Source organism: Lycium barbarum, chromosome 8 (assembly GCF_019175385.1).
Source record: "Lycium barbarum isolate Lr01 chromosome 8, ASM1917538v2, whole genome shotgun sequence".
NCBI lineage: Eukaryota > Viridiplantae > Streptophyta > Magnoliopsida > Solanales > Solanaceae > Lycium > Lycium barbarum.
Window position 1 is genome coordinate 114,565,000 of NC_083344.1, and position 13,666 is coordinate 114,578,665.

Genomic DNA, 13,666 nt, shown 5'->3' on the forward strand with positions numbered 1-13,666 from the left:
CGCAAAGATTAATTCGACTGCTACAGAAAGCAAAAGATGCTAAAATATGACCAGTCTTGAATTATCTTTAAGGGCGGAAGAATAAGAATAATCAAACCCCAAGAAGACAAAGGCTTGGGACATCTATGAAACGTAAGAAAGATACGTGGAGATCGAAGAGAACAAGAATTTCTGAATAAAAACAAGATGAGATCAAAATTGGATAAAAGTATGTGGTAAGCACGGGATGAAAAGGGATACAAGAATGTAAAAAACGAAGGCCGAAGAGACAATGAAAGCGATAAAGCATAGAGAGTTAGTAGAAAGACAAATAATAAGAAAAGGGATGACCTTGAGTACAGACGTAAATGATAAGTATCTTGTATGGAGAGTTTCGGAAGATTTCGAGATCAAGCAAATTGAAGAAAATAAGTTCGACGAAAATTTGAGAAATGTTGGGCAGATTTTTTAGTCAACTTTGGAGGGGTATATCTCCATGTATATTAGGAGTTTTAAGGTGAAAAAAAAGGCTAAAATGATGTTCGTCGAGTCTAGTTTATAATGCAACAAACCATTCATCGATAGGACATCGAAGTGGAGAATTATGAACGTTACAAACTGAGCTGTCAACGCAGAAACAGGGCTGCTACAGTACTGCTACAGTGATGCCGACTTAGCAACTATAAAAGGGGTTAAAACCCCATTTTTCAGCATCAAAATGGTCCAAAATGTTCCAGAAAATTTAGCACAAAATAGGGGCTTTTATATCACTTAAAAGTGAGGAATTTGAGTGAATTTCAAGCTACGGAATACTAATCGAGGTCCGGACAACGTGTAGTCGCAATTATAATTCCGTTTGGTGTTGGAGTGAGCTTGGAAACAAGTAGATAATGAAGATCATGCTACTTTGGTAAACATAAGGTATGAATCACTAAATCTCTTTCCTTATTAAGATTGATTAAGGAATAATTGCAAGAATAAAAATTATAGTTGTTGTGTTGGTGTTGTTGGCTTATGGATTGAGGGTTGAATAGAATTTTGGATGCAATTACATATATTTATCTTGTATGATGTTGGTATTGTTGTTGTTGATTGGTTCTTGATATTATGATTTCGAGCTAGGCATATAAACATGGGAGATGTTGCCCGAATTTTGACAGAATCTAAAAGGGTTTTAATTAAAGTCTTGAGACAAGCATGATGACGAGACTAACAATGATATGAATGGTTGTATTTGTAGATTACGAGGCTACGAATAATCTTAAGTGAATTGCGAGAGAGGAAATACGTTGGGAGTCGAGAAATTACCTTCCAGGTATGTCAAGGCTTGCCCCTTTCTTTCAAAGGCATGATCCCTAGGTTATGATTTCATAAATGTTTCCATATTTTCCTTGTTATCAATTTTTTTTTAAAAAAAAGTCTAAGATTCCAAGGCATGATTTCCTTCCTGATAATCCATAAATGTTTTCTAAAATACTCGTATTTTCCAAACGAAAGTTTGTGATTATGTGAGCTCTTATGATAAAAACGATGGATATATTTTTCCATGACAACGATGATGGCAAAAATGAGAATATTATTATGATGACTATGATGAGAATCATTTTATGTTTAAAGGTTCCAAGTTTACGATTTCAATGATGATATGAGAATGTAGAGCTATTTATTGATTTCTCAATTTATTCATGGATGATGACTATTCTTTTTAATATTCCAAAAGTATATGAATTGATGCCCTATGAGATTTATGATCTTATTCTATGTTTTCTCTTAATGCTATTCTTCATTGATATCTCACCTTATAATAATTGTTCCTTCAAGGTGAGACAAAGCGAATAAGATTATTCCATAATATAATTGGAGGTTACCGACCTTACGTCACTCCGATGTACTTATGGCTTTTACTTGGCTCTCATGCATGCTTTATATATATATGTATGTATTTTCTCACACTGCGCCGCGCTATAGTCGGCCGGGCAGGTACGTAGATGTGCACACCACTACAGTGGGCATGTTATGATATTGCCCCGGACGCGGGCTAATGATGATAACACCGAGCCTTAATGGCCGGGCATGATACTATATATATGACACCGGACCTTAATGGCTGGGCATGATGCTATGTATATGTATATACATGTTTTTTTAAAGGATAAGCATGTATGACATCCGCCTTATGAGGCATTCAGATGTACAGGTTATCTCTATTATTTTTTGTTACTTTTCATATCTATTTATGTTGTTACTCATGCCTTACATACTCAGTACATTATTCGTACTGACATCCCTTCTTGTGGACGCTGCGTTTCATGCCACACAGGTGTATACAGATGAGTAGAGGATATTGCTAGAAGATGTTCCAGCTGGATTGGCGAGTTCCATTTCTTTCCGGAGTGTTGCCGAGTCAGAGTATGTATGTTATGGTATATTGATTTATGTTAGAGACTTTGCAGACAGGGTCACGTATACAGCATGTCAGTCTTGCAAGCGGCTCTGCGAGCCGATGTATCATTATGCATTATGTTACAAATTTCATATGATTATAGATTTTATTTGTTTCGAGAAAATCGAAAAGAATGTTTTCGAAAAGCTTCCATTATGCATTTCATTTCATGACTTAAGGGTCCTATGAGATTATGAGCATAACGAGAACCAGCGGGTTCGTTCGGATCTAAGTAAGGGTCAGGTGCCCCATCATGCCCTATCAGGATTGGGGTGTGACACCGCAGTCAGGAAAGATTGCAACTTAGGCGCAGATGTTGACATTCGCCCTGTTGGGAATGGTGTGAAAATAAATCACCATGTTGTCGGCTACTCGTTGTCATACACTTATCCTTTTGCCATTGGGTTTACTCTCCCTGTTCCTCGAGTGATCGAAGACTTCCGTCGGCGGTATTAGATATGTATCAGACAGATCACCCCACAGATTTGGAGACTTGTGTACTGTATTGAGAAGTTAGCTAATGTAGCCGGGGTCTCCTTCACCCTTGACCATTTACTTCATATATATATATATATATATATATATATATATATATATATACCTCGGGTGATCCCAGGGGGGATTGTTCATCTGCTTTCCAGGGGAAGTCGAAGCCTGATCGACCCCGAAGATGATTATGACCGAGGGTGGCTTCATTAGTTTATGATGATATGCACAACTCAACTTCACCATCCATCGTCTACTGATTTTCCTGAGGTGTAGAACCCTTCACCAAATTCAGTAGAGCCCGAGCTTGATATGGATATCTTTGAATGGGTGATTGCCCATCTCCGAGCCTCTCGTAGCATGGGCCGTTCTTGGAGAAGAATGGCACCCGAAGGGTGGAAAGGCAAAAGCCACGGTAATTTCTTAATTCGACCATTTCGACCCTTACTCCCTGTACTATGTCATAACCTAATGTATTTGATTTTCAGGGCTTTAGATGAGAAGAGCTACCAAGGGAAAGTCGGCAGCTGAGGATGTTGTTCAAGGAAGAAGAGCACCTGCGCCACCGAGGGCACCTGGGCACAGGGAGACTGGAAGCTTCCCAGTTAGGCATTCGGGGGTTAGATCTCGGGTTCGAACCCGTCATATCATGGAGACCCATCGGGAAATGAATTTTGGCGAAACCTCACCAACAATAGTGCTTGATGAAGAAGATTTACAAGAGCCAAATAGCCCGGGTTCATCCATCTCTGGTACAGGTCGTGGGGATGCCTAATCGATATCACGTATTATCGTGGCATCCCATATGATAGGCTGAAGTTCTCAACTTTCGACTTGCTATGTCAGTTAAGAGTGTTGTTGTCTTACTTTCATTTTTCAATTTATAGCCGTAGAGTAGGGCTTTTCCTGCTTTTTCCTGATGGACTGATGTATCTGGCATAGTCGGAATTTTGTGAAATGGAACAACTTTTAATGGAATTTTGCGAATTGGTTTTTATCGGTCTTTATTGAGCATTCCATGTGTGTTGTTTGTACCTGAACCCTTGTATATGTCCTTGCTATATTTGATCAATTGTCCTTATTCTATAGCTCACAAAAATTCGAAATGCTTCACTACCGGTCGCCATGCTCGAACATTTTATTTTTTGTACTCGACCACAACTAGTTTGGGGCCACATCCTTTGTGACCAATATGGCAGATTTACTTGATCTTAATGATATTGGTGCGAGAGCCCGTCCTAGATTTTATCGGGAGGCCGGCCTACTCGCGTACGCTTCGTTAATCTAGAGGGGCAACCCGATTTCTTCTCATGTACGCTTCCCATGGTTAGATAAGATCAAGGTCACATCCGTCTGACATCGGCACGTGTCGAGACCAGGTTGGCTCTAAAGACGGTTACGGAATACGAACCGTCTCGGCCCCACTCTATAAAAGTAAGTTTTCTCTTTCATTTTCCACTTTCTGACTTTTACCAAAGAGAATTTTAACTTCGTGTGCTTTGGATACGCTAACCTTCATATCTTCATATATCCTTATCAGTCCTTTAGCCAATCTTCAAACCTTCATACAAACCTTCATACTTCCGTAATGACGAGCAAATCTTCAAAAGTTAAAACTGGTGAGACCTCCTCGGCTCCAAAATCGAATCCTGTACTGACGGACTTTATTCCTCAAGATTGTGCGACCATCCGAGATTTCAGGGTCGAGAAACCTTCTCAATAAGGGGATCGAGGTATCGAAATATCGAACTATTTGTGCACGATACCCCAGAGTAAACTCGAATAGGTCAAGGCAGATTGCGGGTGGAAGGGCAAGGAGGTCATTATTCCCGATCAGGATGAAGCTGTAACGACCTATGTGGAAGGGTATTTAAGTTTTTATACCTACCCTTTCACATTTAGCACACTCGATCCCGTGGTAGTGGATTTTTGCAATCGGTATGATATTATCCTCGGCCAGATTCATCTGTCATTTTAGAGGATCATTGTGCTCCTCCGTTATTTTACTACAAACGTGAATATTCCATTCACGGTGCACCATCTAATCTGGCTATATAGTCCCCGTATATTCAGAGGGGGTATGATTAAACTCTCGAAACGAGCCAGAAAGGCACCCTTCTCCGGTCTGGACGAAGATAGAGACCAAGGCTGGCAGGGAAGATTTGTCCGAATCAGGACAACGGATCTGATTCCCGCTGATAAGTTGCCATTTCCTGAGAAATGGAACCCAAACCGTACGTAACTTTACTTTGGTATGATATGATCATATGTTTGTATCTACACTGACCCCTTGATTTGCTCGTGTGTATATAGCACTTATTCAAAACCTCGGTGCGATTCCTAACATTGATTAATGGATTGGGAAGATCTGTTCCCAACTCACTTATCACTACTAAAAAACCAGCGTTTAGTGACGGAATATTAGCGACAACCCATATTCTGTCGCTAATTAACGACGGATTAGCTACGGATTACTCATTGTGTCGCTAGAAAAGCAACTAAAATTTTATCTCATTATATAGCGACGGATTAGCAACGAAAACTGAGTTTCGTCACTAATGATTAGCACGAAATTTTGGCGCCTTAAATTTCACTATAGATTTAGCAACAGAAGAGGCGCGACAAATTTTATTTTTATGTAGCGACGGATTCAGCAACGAAAACTCCGTCGCTAGGCCTTTTAATTTTTCTCGGAAAAAATATATATTTGCAGCAACGGAAAAATTTGTTGCAATATTAATGATTAAAAGAAATCAATGTATTATTTAGCGACGGAATATAAAATCCGTCGATATTCCGTCGCTAAGTGTTAAAATAGAAGATATAACCTAGGGTAAACATTTCAGTTCATTTCACTTCAAAACACTCCCAACACAGATATAGAGAGAGAGTATGCGAAATTGCTAACATAGAGAGAGAGAGCGCACAACAGAGATCAAAATAATGTAAATCTAAGGTTTCTATTGTGTTTTTCTCTTCTTCTGCTGCATCTTTTATCTAAAGGAAAGGTATGTTTTGATTTTTCTATGTTTTATGGGCAGTTTCTTTCTTCTTTATCTCCTTCTTTGTGTTTTCTGACATTAAACCTAAAATAGAAATTAAGAAATCCGTGTTTTTTTGCTTATTGTCTAAAGGACAGAGTGTCTTTAATTGTTTTTTTTGGCTAAATTGAAGGTGGGTGTCTTGAAAACTGTTGGGTTTATAATTTATTTGAAGGTTAAGTGTTGGGAATCTCTATTTGGGCCAAAATCTGATGAAAATGGAAATTCGACCTTTGTTTGTGCTAAACCTTGTAGGATAATATTATTTGGTGGTTAAAGTTTATTTTAATTCATTGCATGTGAGAAAAAGCTTGAAGAACTCAACATTCTTTATATTCTGTGATTTGAAATCAGTGTTAGTGAACTGGGTTTCTTACTCGATTTTTTCTGTACTCTGTGATTTGAAATCAGTGTTAGTGAACTGGGTTTCTTACTCGATTTTTTTTAGTTTCCACTGGTCCAACACTTCCTTGCTGTTTTAGGAAGGCACTCATGAGGTCATCCTGTCCAAATTGCTCCGGGAAAATGGTATTCTGATAGTCTGCGTCGGGAAATATTTCGGCTTTAACAGCAAGCATATTCCCACCAACAGAGTTAAGTTGTTGTCCACCCATAGGATTAGAATGTCCAGTTTCTTCCCCATTGGAGTACATTGGTTTCCCAACAGGAGCATTTCTGTTTTGTCCACTGTTGTGTGTTGAAGATGCAAGAATATGTTGCCAGTTATTTTTTTTAGCCTAGTCTACATATTCTTTTGAAGAAATAAAATGCTCGAATAAATTATTAAGAGACTCTGTCTCTCGTCTACTAGCAGAGATCATGCTCGTTAGATATTAAAATGTGAATGTGTGTTTTGTTTCGTGACCGTAGAAATAGAACGTTTTACCTGCTATTTAACATGAGAATATGTTCACTGGTTAGTCTATCCTATTTTCATGTCGCTGTTGTTACTCCATTTGAATAGAAAACATGAGTTAATTTAATGCTTTGTTAGTTTCCATTTTATTTCCTCCTGTCATCTCCATTGCAAAGTATGAGTTACTTAGCATTTCCTGCACTTTTTTTTCCATATTTAGCCTTTCTTCATTTCTCACTAAAAGTCAGTTGGTTTATTAGTCAATTAGTGTGTGTTAAAATCTGAGTGTTTAAGTTCTTGTTTGAGCATAAATTCTCCTTCTTCTCTCTTAATTTTCCGGTTCTGTTTGGCTGTGTCGTTTTTAGCTATTTTCCTAGTTAAGTTTTCTGCCTATTTAAATTCTGTGTGAGTATGAGTTAATGGACTCGATCTCATGTTTGTTAGCGTCGTTCTGATTTTTGTAGGAATTCAGCATGATTAAGTTTACAGGTTTAGATGTTTAGCTTCCTTTAAATTTGAGTGAAAAGCATGAGTTTATTTCCCTTTGCTGTTTATTTTTTTTCCAGTATGCTCAACTCGTTAGAAAATGTTTGTTTGGTTAAATACCAATTTTGTAATTGTTAATGAAATCCTCATGCATTCATCAATAAGTTTATGTTATGAGATTTAGCTTATGCTCAAGCTTAGATTAGTATGAGATTGAGTATTGCCTAATGTTTCAGCCCGTTTTACTTCTTCCTTGAGCATTTTAGTTCCAAAAACATGAAATTATATATTACAATGAGTGACTTTCTTTGTTCTCCAAGCATGTTAGAGTTATACAAATGTTAATCTCTATATAGATTTTTATCAAGTTATGCTTAAAATTTCCAGTTTAAGCATATTTCCACTTTGAGTTTCCAGAAACAAATGTTGCTCTCTTGATGTATTCACTAGCTTGCCTTTCTTTAAGTTAGTTCCCCTGTTTCCTTTATGTCTCATGAACCAAAAGTTCATTTTTGTGTATAATTCTCCAGTAAGCATAAAGAGATTTTGGCTTAGTTACGTTGACTCGTTCCAATTCATTTGTGTTAGTTTTTTTTCCTAGTTCATGCATCAGTTTGCTCTTTAGTTTAATAAAGTTTGCTTAGGGAGCTGTGATAATTCAACCAATATCTTACCCCCTTGTTAAGCGAATGTTGGTGTTTGATTCACTGTTCTTATCTACTACATCAGTTCCGTATGTTAATTGGTACATGGATCCGGTTTCCCTTCTGCAATAGCCTTCTCAGAGAGTGAATAAAACCACACGTTTCTCCATTTGAACTACACAAGGTGTCAGACAAATGGGATTGGTTAAAGCACATGATTCAAAATGTAATGTCAATTAAGAAATCTAAAATTTCTTACCTCCTTGACAGCTGTTGGAAAGTGCGCAACTGCTCGTGAGTAAGCGCAGAGCCTATCTTCCATGGCATTCTCAAAAACTAGGCCTTTCTCTGCAGCAGCTGCAGCCGCAAGCTCAGCAATCAGTTTAGACACCTGAAAGCAGCAAAACTTAGTTTAGTAACGTCTTGGCATCTAGATTATCGTCTGCATTAGCCACATTCATTATGAGAGCTAAACAAGCGAAGCATCTGACTGTAATTTCCTCCTTTTACAGGGGGGAAGACTAACAATGTGGCCCCTGGCAAGCCACCTTAGTTTGGAAAAAGGAGAATAAAAAAGATAGTAGTCTTTTTTTGCGGATGCACGTGATTCAAGTTGGTATTACTGGAACAAAAACTTTCATGAGTGCATTTAGTCCCTTTGCATAAACGTATGGTAGGCCTAAACAATAACAACATGCATTTGAAGATACAAGTATTACCGTAGAACCATATAATAATGTTCCATTGGTGTGGCCTCAAGAAACAACTATGCTAATTAGACAATAGAAACAGAGTTGATAAGCAACACCACCACTTTCTCTTAATACACTACATATATGTATGCCATTAACACAATAAATATGTGGGTTAGGTGCACAATAAATATTTTATGGCATGTGTGAACTCTTTGATAATTTCCTCTCTTTCTGTTTGTATACCTTTTCTTATATAAGTCCTAGAACTTGTTTGGAGTAAGAGCTTTTCTTTCTTTATATTCAAAGAGACCTTAGTCTTAAAATGGGATAATCTGCCATGATTTAGGATCTTAGTCTCTTTCAGATCTTAGTCTTAAACTTTGGCTAAAGTTCTTTGGAAGAATTTCGTTTTGAATTATGACTGTATCCACTTCAAGTTATTTTAAGTGCATTGATTGACCTAGACTTGTGTGTTTTGCAGGAAGAAAAAAAATCATTCATTTGTTCTTAAAAAAAAAACGAAGTTACTATTTTGATCAAATAAAAAGTTACTCTGTATTCATGTCCTTAAATTTTCCCTAAATATCCACAGTGATGGCTTATTTTAAATGTGCAGTGCATCTTTTCCTTGTTGTTTAGTAACCTTGCTTACCAAAATGCATATTCTTTTGAAAGACTTTGCCCTTATGTTTATAATAACCTGAGATAGGGACTTGACTCAAATATTCCGTTTTGAAAAAAAAAAAACATGCATCAGTACATGCTGTAAGTTGAGCATAAATCTATCTTTCATAGATTTAAGTTGATCCTATGGTTTTTCAAACTATTGATTTGAGCATGATCTTTAAAAGGGTGGACTGTCCAATTTAAACTATAACTCTTTTAAGGTGGATTCTTTGTTCGTTAAGACGAAGGGGCTGTACGTTTCATTTGTGACGGATAAAGATTTTTGGAGAAGGCCGGGTTTCTTATGGATAAAGATTTTTGGAGAGGGAACATGTTTCTACCTTCTCGCTCACAAAAATTTTAAAAGCCAATACGGTAAGGAACTGAAAGAGAGGAGGCATAGGTAAGTCTACGTAAACGTGAAAAAGAGAACCAACTGACATGTAGTCAAGGTAACTCGGAAGATCCACTAGCATAATTAGATAGAGGTAACTCACACGGGTGGCTCTATCTGCATTGGGGAGCATTGCAAGAGACTTGTAAGTATATATTTTTTTTCATACGCTCTTAAATTTTTTATATTTACTACTTGAAAATTGGTTATACTGCTATTGTTCTTGGTGCAATCTTCTGAAATGAGTAACTTTTGCATAGGCTGTTGCAAAGGGTCGAGATCCAACACCAGGTGAGGTACATTTGCATGTCCATACACATGATCATGATGGAGAATCTTTTGTTGATGAGCGTGCCCGAGCTGTCCATGTAAGTTCAAAATTTTATAATTTCAGAATTAAACTAATGAAAAACTTAAGCCTTATATGATGACTTTAGTAAATAGCCCGGCTGCAAATATGCAGACAATATTTTCTGGTACTGTGCCCTCAGCTTGAGATAACACTCTTTAGGAACTTATTGCAAGGAAATTCTTAGCAAAACCAATTGCACTTCACTTTATAGTTAGATCATTGACACAGCTGATTATCTTTGTGAAATGGGTCTATTCCTATGATTTTTCTTGCTCAAAATCTGTATGTCTTCCGTTGATTGGATGTCTCTTTTAATTTGGGTCTTCAAAATAAATAAATATGGTTTTAGAGCTTAGGAATTAATGTTCCTACATGGAAATAATTCATCTTAACAGGATCCTAGTGAGGAGTTGTTTGGTTAAAGAATTCCAACGTTGGGCACCTTCTTATCTCTTTCGTTCCCAGTGATCGATCGGAGATTCAAGACGACCTCTTCTTCCACATAAAAGGTAAGCATACCCAATTGCTATTTCAGTTTGTTGTGATTTATCAATGCATATGTATGGAATTTTGAATCTATTTTATTTTTAGCTCTAAGTGAATTTCTGATCGAGCATTGTATATATCTATTTCAAGGTTTTTTCTTAGTAGGGATTAAGGTCTATTACTTATTTTACCTATTGTAAAGAAAAAAAGTTTTTATGTCCTTATTGTTATATAAATTGACTTACTTGTCCTTGTGAAATTGATATGAGTCTATAATAAAAAGAAACTGTCTATCTGCTTTTAATTTTACTACTTTCAAATATTTATCGAGAAACATTATATGAAAGAACATGTTATGTATGACGAAAACAAATGAATTTACCTACATGTCTTGGTATTAGCTGTTTTCATGGCTAGATGAATAAGTAGGAGCGTTGTTCATTAGTGCAACTAGATGAATGTACTATTGTAGTTGTTAATTCTTTTCCTTATAGTGTTTTTTTGGACTAAACATGTATCTACAATTTGATATTATTTTGTTTCACTTTGTTGATATACTGATTAGCCTTTGATGGCTATTGATTAAAGAACAAAGTTCCCTAATCTATCGATTTATATAATCTTTCTTCATGTTGTTCGCAAAGAGCCCTCAAGAACAAGAATAGAGCCCTCAAGAATATAATTCTCACTTTTTCTTTCGAAAAAAAAAGTACCTCAAGTAATCTTCTCTAAAGTTCCTTCTGCTTGCTCATTTTTAAGCTGTGCTTGTTGGGTTCTTGAGTTCTGTTTGTAACTTCTGTTTCGCGATCTCTATTTTTGAAATTGTGAATTTTGAATTTGACAAATTGGGTTTAGGGATTTGTAAGTTACAAGTTAATTGAAAGTTACAATCGATGGGTTGTTTGTTGGATTCTATATTCTGCATTATGATATTTATTAGAGTCACTGTTCTAAAGTTCTTGTTTTGGGAAATTTAAGGCTGGAATTTAATGCGATTAAGGTGAAAAGTTTCTATTTTGTATTTAGTTCTGTGTGAATTTCTGATCGAGCACAGTTGTATATATCTTACAAAGTCGTTACAAATGTTGCCAAAGTGGCTAATAAAAAATACAACATTAAACTAATGACCAACTTAAGCCTTATAAGATGACTTAAATTGGTACTACAATTGACTAAAGTCCAACCAACCAGAATTTGAATTATAACCAATGATAAAAACCAGATTTTGATCATAAAATAACCAAAAAACTGGAGCAATGAAATGATGAAGTATTCCATGGTGAAACCAGCAGCAACTTTCAGTAAACTGCACTTTGCTATTCTTCCCAGGTGGTCATACTCATATCCATGTATACAAATAATGTCCCAAATTTTTTCCCTTAGTGCATCATTCGGCCATACTATCCTTGCACACCTGCATTTGCTGAACTGCTGCATACTTGATGTTATCATATGAATTGCATGATGTACTAATGTGAAAAAGATGCTACTATATATTTATTAAAAAAACCAGCAGCAGATGCTCCAATTCCATGTACTAGAGTAACCATTAGCGAAACAATATTGTATCACTTCATATCCAAGATGAATAGGATCATTAGCACAAACAAGTTTCAAATTTTCTGAACTTCTGATGTTTTTTTGCTTGCATGTAGAGATCAAACATGCAAAAAAGAAGAAAGAGTTAGTAATAATTACCACCATGTTCTCCTCCTTAAGGAATTGAACATGATGGTAGTGTTCCCCTCTCTTCTCCACATCAGAAACCTTCTGCCTCCATATGCATTCTAAACAGCTGCTTAGCCTTAGTCTTTCGGCACATATTTGCTCCCAACAACTGAATCAAATTCTGAGAGCTAGTATCTTGAACACTTCAAAATTTCCACCTTGATATGCAATTTCTTTGAGCCATATGAAGTGCTGCATATTGACTTTTGTATAAGCACCAGTAAACTCTCTCTTTTCCTGCAACCAGTAAATATCAACTTTCCCATATCACCAGTTATCATCAGTAGCCAAGTAAGCAGGGTTAGTCCATGCTTGTATTTTTTTTTTAATATATAATTTAGATGATGTTGGTCAATTTAATTTTGCTTGATATAAACAGTCTACTAGACAGGAAGAACTGAAAAGTAGTATCAGTAATGACTTAAATCAGTAGGAAATGGCCTGAAATTGTCCTTCTATTTGTTGTTTAGGAACTCTAACTGTCTTTATTTTCATGTTCTGTTACTTGACTATGAGACAATGTATATGATCATTTATATCCAAGTTGTATGAAACTCTTTTTTGCTGGTCATCCTGAGACTTCAATTCCAACGAAAAATGGATAAATATATCTGCTCCCTTATCTTTGGAATTCATTTCTCTTTTTATTTGGTAAAATTGAATGGTTAGTATTCTTGATGTTTTAATTTCACTACTTATTATAGGAAAGATATCAAGAAATATTACGGGAAAATTCAGTCTCAGTCTGATATTGATCAATGTGAAGCATATTACAAAGCTGCTGGGGGAACAAGGAAGAGAAGAATATATCGTAGTCCTTCACCCATGCATTAGTTTTTTATGTTATCTGCTTTTTGCTGGAAAGAACAAAATTATGCACGTTCTTTTGGTAGTTGATAGCTTGGTGTTGCCAGTGTTTTGGACTAAACGATTAGGATTCCGCTATCTATTTTGAATATTTTTTATAAATATTATTTTATGTGAATGTCAGTTATTTTTAAGGGTATTTATTAATTTGTATTTAGTATGTTACAACAGGTGCATTTAAAAAAACAAAATGGAAGAAAAATATTTGTGACATATTTGCGACGGATTTTGGTCGTTGCTAGAGGGAAAACAGAAGGCTACAGACTGCGACAAATATTGTATTGTCGCTAAATGCAGGCACAAATAATTCAAATATTTTGCGACGGATTAGCGACAATGATTTTCGTCGCGAATTTACTAAAACGACGAAATGAAATATGAAATTAGTCACGGAATTCATAACAATAGCAACAAAATATTCCGTTGCTATAATGTGGAACGGATCTCATACGTCACTACTCTGTCGCTATATTTGCTACGGATTTTATTTTTCCGTCGCTAATAGGTTAGCAACGCGCAAAATCGTAACAGACGACATTCCGT

General features: G+C 36.3%; 2 long non-coding RNA genes across 2 annotated transcripts; one reads left to right on the forward strand and one right to left on the reverse strand.

The window, feature by feature from the left end:
• The first annotated feature begins 5,780 nt into the window (after positions 1–5,780).
• On the forward strand, positions 5,781–13,201 carry LOC132605310 (uncharacterized). Its single transcript, XR_009569139.1, has 5 exons — positions 5,781–5,916; positions 9,518–9,835; positions 9,951–10,058; positions 10,438–10,551; positions 12,961–13,201. It is a non-coding gene; the product is annotated as an uncharacterized LOC132605310 (long non-coding RNA).
• Positions 6,077–8,328, reverse strand: LOC132605309 (uncharacterized). The gene is made up of 2 exons (XR_009569138.1): positions 8,195–8,328; positions 6,077–8,110 (listed from the first exon to the last, which is right to left on the reverse strand). It is a non-coding gene; the product is annotated as an uncharacterized LOC132605309 (long non-coding RNA).
• Positions 13,202–13,666: the final 465 nt, after the last annotated feature.